This window comes from Haemaphysalis longicornis, unplaced genomic scaffold (assembly GCF_048455015.1).
Source record: "Haemaphysalis longicornis isolate Haplotype H1 unplaced genomic scaffold, Haemaphysalis longicornis Haplotype H1 scaffold_12, whole genome shotgun sequence".
Taxonomy (NCBI): domain Eukaryota; kingdom Metazoa; phylum Arthropoda; class Arachnida; order Ixodida; family Ixodidae; genus Haemaphysalis; species Haemaphysalis longicornis.
Window position 1 is genome coordinate 7842386 of NW_027526225.1, and position 8305 is coordinate 7850690.

Consider the following 8305-nt stretch of genomic DNA (forward strand, 5'->3'; position numbering starts at 1 on the left):
CTGTACCCATACTCACTCTATAGACGGCTGTGCCTTAACAGCAGGTGGGCATTCTCTATGTCTACAACTTTACAGTGAACTAATCACGACAAGTATTATTAATTAACAGATTGATTGATTGATTGATTGATTGATTGATTGATTGATTGATTGATTGATTGATTGATTGATTGATTGATTGATTGATTGATTGATTGATTGATTGATTGATTGATTGATTGATTGATTGATTGATTGAAGCTTGGCATACTAAAACAATTTTCTCAACAGCCAATTTTAGATAGACAGATACAAAGCATTTTACACTATTTCTGGAGTGAGCGCAGGCGATTCTTTGTCAACGACACCCAATAGACGCCCACAATTTTTGATCAGAACCTAATGCAAGCCAGCTTTGCTGTAAAAAGGGGAAGTTTCACAGGCATATGCAACTTGCCCATTGTCAACGCCCCCGACAACTTACCATGCTGGCATGTGCAGCTAAACAGTGGCTTTAGCATGCTCTTCAATACCAGCCGGGATGACTGCTGTGGTGGCTGCTCTTCCAGCACGGCTCCTACAATGGCACAGGCTACCCGAAAGACCAACTTGTCCGTGTTGGAAGCCTGTGTTCAGCAGAGGAGTTCCACAACCTGCAACAGTTTTGGGCCTTGCGAATTAACCCGTGAAATCCCTTCCTTTGTCTCGGATCAGCTGATATAGGCTGATACGGGACAAAGGAAGCGATTTCCCGGGTTAATTCGCAAGGCCCAAAACTGTTGCAGGTTGTGGAACTCCTCTGCTGAACACAGGCTTCCAACACGGACAAGTTGGTCTTTCGGGTATCAAACCGTACCTATTGTTCACAGTAAAGAGGGCCTGTTCCAGAAAGGTCTCGCTCGTTGTCGAGAAAATTAGCGTGTGTAAAATGCAGTGCGCAACTTTTCCCCTCTTTACATATGGCAGGTATGAGTGGAAGCAAGAGAAAAGAAATGACAAATGCCATTACAGTTGAACCTCATTACAATGAACACTGATACAGCCATTTGTCGGCTATAGCGAACTAAATACAAACTATGGTTGGTCACGCTTCCTTTCAATGACACTTATTCTTTTATAACGAAACTGAAACCGTGACAGCTATGCACGATATCGGTATAACAAAGACATATTTGACCAGTAGGCTGAGAAGCTACTTGGAAAAATCCCCCGTAGTCCGAAACTGCAGAAGTGTAAAGGCCCTTTTGTTCGTGGACACCGTGGAAAACTCCATCCTGCTCAGTGCTGTGAGTAGCCAACAGACGAAGATCAAATCCTTCATCAAAAAAATAAAGAAGCAGTCCTGTTTTGTCCAATGAACTTTGTTCTGTTGTAATTTCACGTGCTACAAAGAGAAAGGTAAGGGTTACCTTGTGTATAGTGGGTTCGAAGCCTTAAAGAAAGCATTTTTATATATCAATTATTTTTGCGCGAGCCAGATTGTCGATTTGTTATAGCCGATTTTTACTTCTACTGTTACAACGAATATCGGTTATAACAAACTAGTTTGCTGTCCTGATACTCTTTCGTTAAAACTAGGTTCGACTGTGCTAGTTCAGGGGTGACATCCCATCGGCACTGAGTCAACAACAAGGCCACGACGCATTCAAAACAAATGCTCTGTCAGTGGTACAACTGTGAGCATGCCAGCAAGCAAACAGTTAGCTGAGCAAGCGTGAGCCTAGAGAGCCAATTACGCATGGATGAAAGTACCTCTCCTTGAATGCCACCAACAATGTAGGTGCTTGGCTTACCTGAGGAGCAATACTTTCATAATAGCTTTCCACCAAAACTCCCTTAGTGCTGGGTGCTCTGGCGATGATTTTAGCAAACGCTTCACATTTCTGCCAATCTTTTTCAGCCACCAAACTGCCAGAGCTGTCCACTGGAAAAGAAGAAAAGAAAAAGAAAGAAAGGAGTGCCATATTAAAAACCCGCATTAAAAATGCGAAAATTTCAGTGGCAAAGTAGGGGTGCGGATAATACGCGGGGTTTTTCTTTTAGTGCAGCTTCCTGGCAATGCACGTTGTGCAGGGAAGCTCCCACGCAGTAACACTGACTAAGCTTTCCATGGCAGCGATTGCAAGGACAAGGAAGAAAAAACAAGGACGAGCACACTCTAACAACTGAATTTTATTGATGAATCGTGACTTTCTCCTTGCAGTCAGTGTATTCTACTCACTAAATATACGCTTTTTCTGTCTACATAGTATGTGATGTATTGCTTGAGTTGTAGCTTTGGTGCAGCCTTTCCTTTATCAAATGTGAGAGCAATATGCCAGGATTTTTCTTTCTTTTCCGGCAGGATGAATGGGGGGGTGCGAATTATATGCAGGGGCGGGTTATACGTGCGAAAATACGGTAATTAGAGCAATGTTGCACCAGTAGTGCTTCAAAAAGTTTTGGGAAACCATATGAACATTTTTTCATGGCAGGTAAAGTAAAAACAAGTCTCAAACTGCATGAATAGCTCAGCTAATGTGAGAGTGATGTTTAAAAGAGGCCACGAAGACAAAATTCAACTTTGCTTATTTGAGAAAACTAGCATTTGGTAACTCACTAAGCTCCATTCCAGCAACGAAAAGTGCTTTTTAATTAAAAACCACAAGAAATGGTGAAAAGCTTTCATATTTCGCACTACAGCGCCATAATAAAACAGGTGCGGTGTAATATGGACCAGAACTAAAGTCAGTTATCGGTGCGTTAACTTCACGGTACGATCAAATGAAACTAGAGGCCCCACTAAAACTGCCTGTCATGTTTCTTGGCGGTGGCTTAAGCCAGCAGCTTCCAGTCACACGAGCAAGATGCCGTGACGTCACAGAGAAATTTCCAGAAAGTGGTTGGGACTGCTTCATTTCGTTTTCTTTAATGCCGTATTTTCGAGAATCTAAGCCCCCTCCCCAACTTTCGGAAAAAAATTGGAAAAATGCTTGCATGTGAGTCTAAGCACCCCGTTTCCTGCGATGAAGTGTGTTGCCCGGGCCGTCAAGTGTGCTTGCTCGCTCTGTTGTCGAGTCGGAGCTGTTGCAGCGGTGCACTCGCTAGCTTCTCAGGCACAGCTAGTCTGCAAGCAGGTCCAAGTTGACCTTGCGGACAAGTCACATAAGAGGTGTTTGATTACAAACCACTTCCACAGAAAAAAGAACGACCTGATGCGGTATTACTAAGAGCGGTCGCTCGAGCGGTGCGACAGACTCAAGTGGTAATGAGAATGCCAGAGTATCGGATGCAAGCAGTGGGTTCACTGTCTGCACCTATTTTTCTTTTGAATGTTTTCCAAATAAAATGCTGCTCCCGGTGCCCGTCTCGTCGAGACACCACTGACAAAAATTTCTTAAACCTAACCACCCCCCGCACTTTGGGCAATCGCGATCGTGAAAAAAAAAGAGGCTGCTTTTAATCGAGTAAATACGGTATCTCGATCATTTGTTTTAAGTTTGCGATAAAATTGGTGTCACTGATGTCGTGACAGTGAATCTGTCTTTACCACACCATGCATTGAATATGCCCAGGGTGACTTGTGTGAGGCCTCCCTTTCTCAAGCGGCATTCTGTGAGAAACTGACCGCAGATGTTTCTCAGCCATTGTGGGGTGTACTTGATGCCAGAAGCCTGTACAAAAAGGCATGGGAATTGTCAATGCCATCAATGTGACGGTAACGATTGAATTTTCAATGCATAGAGATGAAGACGTACAAAAAAAACCATCAACAGTGGAGATAGGCTCATAATGAAGTATTAACCCAAGAGAATGCGAACTCACAAGACTGTTGAAGATATGACAATAAGCATAGCTGAAGTTACGTCGCGAGTCTAAGCTAAATAAGGCTTTGGGGCTTTCCGCTGACCACACAAGAAGTTTCCGTCTAGACTGCTGGAGTGCTTAAATGTTATAAGCGAATTATTAAGGAACAATAACGATCTAACAGTTTCAGGAATTGGAGCCACAACGCAATTCAGCTATTCAGTGCAGGACACTTGAAAACATGCACGCTAAACTCCCACTCGTTAACGTCCCCTGTAATTAGTATAGATGCTGTCTTAGCGATGGGCACAACATAGGAGTATTTTCTCTCTACAAAATTAGGACGATTAAATTTCTCGAAAATTATTTTAAATATTTTCGTCTTCTGCAGTGTACAGCACTAGAGACACTCAACACTGCGTTGCGCTCAACAATTTTGGAGACACCTGTCAATGTCCAGCACACATGTTCCTGTTAATACAGTAACAGAATATTAACATGCAACAAATTCTGAGCAAACTTCAACAAACAAAAAAAAAGTGACTTTTAACTTGGAACACCAACGACAGCTCAGCTCTTGGTTTGTTGCCTTATTTTTGTATGTGTAAAGCAACCTCTAATCATTGTCAAACACTGGTCTTGAGGACCGAAAATTTGCCAAAAAATCAAGTTTATGTATTAATTTTATTTGCAGTCTACAGGTCCCAAAGAATGTACCTGCAAAATATCATAGCTGCATCATAAGTATTCACAAAGCTGTCACCGTTTGAAGTTGCCTAAATGACCATTTTCGCCTATGCTTCTTTTCCAAATTTCGTGCCCTGTTTTCTCAGAACCAATTTTTTTCCCATGGGGCCAGCAATCAGGTACAACATCTTGGGATGTACTGGTTCACTTTGCGGCATTTTTACTGCATTCGAGAGCTTATGAACTGAACAGTGCGATAAAACCGCGAAAGTACAGAATTTCTTTTTGCTGGCACAAGATTTTATGCAGTTAGTTTTACAAAAACGTTGGTAATTGATGATGTCACATTCATACGTTTACAGCATTTGCAAAAACAATGGTAAAATTGCTGCCGTGGTATAGTTGCACTCCCTGGCCACAAAGGGATAAAGCAATTCGAGTATTTCATAGGTAGATAATGAAAAAAACTGCCCAAAACAGAGTGGCGTAACATGTTGCACGATGGTAAACTTACACCCCATAGACAAAAACTGACCGCATATTTGTGCTCAGGATGTTAAAATACACTCAATGTGTAAATCTCAAGTACAAAGTTTAAAAAATAACAAAAATGTCCTGAAGACCCCCTTAAAGGGACCCAGAAAAGCCTTCTGTAAAAGTTACAAAAGGCCTGTATTGTCACGTAGCACCAATATAGCGATGCAATGCCGTTGGAATTATTGATCTACATTCAGTATTAGCTGCGCCAGAAGCAATTAAATGCACCTCTCCCCACTTGCCGATCGACTCCTCCTCCCTCTCTGCCTCCTTCAAAGCAGCTAGCTACATTCCTGCGCCTAGGCTCGCGTCAATCACTGCGGACCCGCCTTTGCCTCGGGATCGCGCAGGAAGGAGGAAGAGCAGCCGGAAGCCAATGGCAGTGACGCCGCCGGCGGCCGACCTTGCCGGCGATTGGGCGAATCAGGGGGCGCCTTCGCCGTTGCGTCAGCAGCGATCGCCGTTGCGTCACCCGCGGTCGCCGTTGCGTCAGCCGCGGTCGGCTCGCTGCGGCGTCGCGCTCATCGGCTGAGAAAGGCGATCTTCAAAAATTGTTTACAAATTATCTGTACAACGTATGGGGCTCACACTTGGCACAAAAATCCCCCGTTATGTGTTCTACCACCTGAATGCATTTGATTGCCACCTTCACAAAGCTTTTCGGGGTCCCTTTAAGAGGGCAAACCACAATGAAAGAGCTTTCAGATGGAGTCATGTGGACACATTTTTATCCATAAAAGCTCGAGTCATCACTGCTCATGTTCATGCTACTGATATACCGCTGCATTTAATTAACAAATACACAGATCTCAACTCATAACTGGAACGGACAAAGCACTCAGACGGCTAGCAGGCCTGAGCTTCGCTTAACATATGCCATGTGGTCACAATATTAGGTGCTTATAAATTACTGATTATCAGTCTTTGGCTCACTGCAGACTGCTAGCGGCTTGTACTTCATTTTCCTGGCCTTTTGCAGGAAGCCATATGAGATTTGTAAAACCAGGGAAGAGGTTGAGTGGCATCTTGTGGGCGCAAACGTGTTGCAATTGCAAAAAAAGAACAGCACCAGTGGCGTACCAAGTTTTGGTGTAAATGATACAACAGCTTTCCGCCGTGCAGTCTGGACAAGAAGGATTGTCCACAATTACTCGATAATTTAATTCTAGGTGTGGATGAACCAAACTTACGTTTCTTGCCTTTAGTTGGAATGACCTTGAAAGCAGGAGAAGCTGCTCTCAAACCATGAGGGGTTGGTACGTAGTTTCCAAGAGGTGATGTAGGTCTACACAGAGTGTCTGCCTGTCTTCCAGAATTTCTTTGATCAAGTGGTGATCATCAGGAGGTGCTGCATCAAAGTTATGAATAAAAAATGCCCAAGGTTATAAACTAGTTACAGGGCTTGCATAGGAAGACATGGGGACAGACTTCAGTCGAAGCGACATTAATATTACTTAGAAACACTGGTTCTAAACCGTTAATATATGCCAGTAATATTTTCAGGTATAACGAAAGTGATGGGTGACTTCTTGTTGAAGGGCAAAGGGTTGTTGAGATGTGATGTAACTGAAATGTCAATTCACTCTCAAACCTATATCGGCCCACACACATACCCACCTTTTTTTTTTTTTGCTTTGAATTTACAAAAATGCCGTGCAGAGAAGTGAAAATAAAAAGAAATGATGTCTGCTGACGAGCTTGGAAGGCAAAAGCCTGGTGATACTTATTATGTAACAAATTTTTAGCTGCTACAGGAAGGCCTTGTTACAAGAGACACTTGGTTACAAGAGACATTTGAACGAAGACAATTTGGTCGGTTTTACTATGTTCCCTATGTTAGCAAGATTGCTTACTAAAGAGCTTGGTAACAAGAGGCACATTTACTGGGTCTCTTGAGTGTCTCTTGTATCATACTGAATTGCGCTAAGTATACAGACGAATAGGACGCTAACAGGAGTAAGTTCAGGCGCAAGTCCCTCGTCCCAGTCCTGTTAGCGTCCTATTCGTCTGTATACTTAGCGCAATTCAGTATAAAGCATCACCAACTAGCCCCATTCTACGTCCTTTTGTCTCTTGCAATGAGGTTTTACTGTACATCATATTTTTATCGTTTTTTTTTCACTTTGGTTTTTTTGCTTTTTGTGCGAATTACTTCGACCGGCTTCTCTTCTGCAACAGTGTGTTTGCGTCTCTTTCTTTCTTTCATTTCTGCGCCGTACGATGTTAATTACATCAGCAAGAACACTGGCACTTGACACAGCTGTATTAGAATCGTGGCTGTGGCTGGCTGGTGCGCAGCTGTTCTGCTGCCGTCACGTTCAGGTGTATGGTGGGATGCACTATTCTACAACTTTAACGTTTCCAATTCATAGATCTGTGAATTTTGTGCAGCAGGCACATTACTTGCTCAAAGCTCCTGATTCCTTGCCATCCCCAAAGTGGGTATATATGTGGGACAAAGGCAGGAACAACATCGGAAACCTTTGTTGCTAGCGACGTGCAAAGATAGCACAGTGGTAGCGGGGTGGGCTGCTTCTGTGGAGCTCAGGGTTCAAATCCCATTGGATCACACGTGTTCTTTATTTGCTCTTTACAATAGCGGCCATTTGATTGACTGACCAACAAGTTTTTTTCTTTTTTCCAGAATGGAGCACTTAACACTTTTGCCTTACAACGCACATGCCATGCAGTGAAATCAGCTTTTTGAAACGGTTCAATTAGTGTCATTAGATAACCTTATCTAGTGACACTAGGTTCAATGGTTTGACAGGGAAAAAAAACAAAAGAAGGTTTTGAGGGGGCTTTTAAAAGAAGGAATTTCAGAAAAAATCAAGCAACGAACCTCTGCACTTCACTATTGACAAATCGAGCCTATGCATAGCCGTTGATTCACGAAGTCAGTGCCAAATTCACTGCATCCGATGTCATGGGAGATCTGCATAAAAATAAAAAGAAAAAAGAAAAGAAAAAACTGTTAGCTCAAGTAGCATTTTACAAACAAGTAGTATTTTAAAAACTGACAAACAAAATACAGACAATGCATGTGCACAGACTGGAAGAATGAGGCGGGGGTGTAACTAAGGGCGCGGTCTTGGCCCGGCACTTGCTGCGCGGTGAACCCAGGACAGGTCATTTAGCGGGAGAGGCATTGCTTTTACGAAGAAGCCGGTGATTCTATTTTGTTTGCCCTTTCAACGTCCGCATCACGGCGACAGAGAAAGGCACTTGCGGCAGCCAGCGGCCAGCCGCAGAGCGGTCGGACCGTAGGAAAGACCGGGATTGTGTTACACAGGGGGTCTGCACGGTGAGTTCAGTA

General features: G+C 43.3%; 1 pseudogene; it reads right to left on the reverse strand.

The window, feature by feature from the left end:
- Nucleotides 1-371: 371 nt before the first annotated feature.
- On the reverse strand, nt 372-7926 carry LOC144162230 (transport and Golgi organization protein 6 homolog; annotated as a pseudogene).
- Between the last annotated feature and the right edge of the window lie 379 nt (nt 7927-8305).